Raw genomic sequence first — 1,787 nt, 5'->3', positions numbered from 1 at the left:
AATTAGGGAGTCCATCCCATTTACAATACCACCAAAAATCATACGTGATCTCAGAATTAACTTAACCAGAGATGTAAAGGACCTATATTCTAGAAACTACAAATCACTCTTGAAAGACATTGAGGAAGACACAAAAAGATGGAAAAATATTCCATGCTCATGGATCGGAAGAATTAACATAGTTAAAATGTCTATGCTACCCAGAGCAATCTACACTTTCAATGCCATCCCAATCAAAATACCAATGACATTTTTCAAAGAACTGGAACAAACAGCTCTTAAATTTGTGTGGAACCAGAAAAGGCCTCGAATCGCCAAGGAACTGTTGAAAAGGAAAAACAAAGCTGGGGGCATCACAATGTCGGATTTCGAGCTGTACTACAAAGCTGTGATCACAAAGACAGCATGGTACTGGTGCAAAAACAGACACATAGACCCATGGAACAAAATAGAGAGCCCAGAAATGGACCCTCGGCTCTTTGGGAAACTAATCTTGGATAAAGCAGGAAAAAACATCCAGTGGAAAAAAGACAGTCTCTTCAATAAATGGTGCTGGGAAAATTGGTCAGCTACATGCAAAAGAATGAAACTTGACCACTCTCTCACACCATACACAAAGATAAACTCCAAATGGATGAAAGACCTCGATGTGAGACAGGAATCCATCAAAATCATAGAGGAGAACATAGGCTGCAACCTCTTTGACATCGGCCACAGCAACTTTTTCATGACACATCTCCAAAGGCAAGAGAAATAGAAGAAAAAATGAACTTGTGGGACTTCATCAAAATAAAAACTTCTGCACAGCCAAGGAAACAGTGAAAAAAACTAAGCGGCAGCCCTCAGAATGGGAGAAGATATTTGCGAATGATACTACAGATAAAAGACTGGTATCCAAGATCTACAAAGACCTTCTCAAACTTAATACACAAGAAACAAATAAACAAATCATAAAATGGGCAGAAGATATGAACAGACACTTTTCCAATGATGACATACAAATGGCAACAGACACATGAAAAAATGTTCAACATCATTAGCCATCAGGGAAATTCAAATCAAAACCACACTGAGATACCACCTTACAGCCAGTTAGAATGGCAAAAATTGACAAGGCAGGAAACAACAAATGTTGGAGAGGATGTGGAGAAAGGGGATCCCTCCTACACTGTTGGTGGGAATGCAAGTTGGTACAGCCACTCTGGAAAACAGTGTGGAGTTCCCTTAAAAAGTTAAAAATTGAGCTACCCTATGATCCAGCCATTGCACTACTGGGTGTTTACCCCAAAGATACAGACGTAGTGAAGAGAAGGGCCATATGCACCCCAATGTTCATAGCAGCATTATCCACAATAGCTAAATTGTGGAAGGAGTCGAGATGCCCTCCAACAGATGACTGGATTAAGAAGATGTGGTCCATATATACAATGTAATATTACTCAGCTATCAAAAATAATGATTTCTCAACATTTTCTGCAACATGGACGGGACTGGAGGAGATAATGCTAAGCGAAATAAGTCAAGCAGAGAAAGACAATTATCATATGGTTTCACTCATGTATGGAACATAAGAAGTAGGAAGATCGGTAGGAGAAGAAAGGGAAGAAGAAAGGGGGGTTAAACAGAAGGGGGAATGAACCATGAGAGACTATGGACTCAGAAACAAACTGAGGGCTTCAGAGGGGAGGGGGGTGGGGGAATGGGATAGGCTGGTGATGGGTAGTAAGGAGGGCACGTATTGCATGGTGCACTGGTTGATATACGCAAGTAATGAATCATGAAACTTT

The sequence above is a fragment of the Ursus maritimus genome, unplaced genomic scaffold (genome assembly GCF_017311325.1).
Source record: "Ursus maritimus isolate PB19 unplaced genomic scaffold, ASM1731132v1 scaffold_29, whole genome shotgun sequence".
Classification (NCBI taxonomy): Eukaryota; Metazoa; Chordata; class Mammalia; order Carnivora; family Ursidae; genus Ursus; species Ursus maritimus.
Note: the sequence above shows the minus strand (reverse complement) of the source record.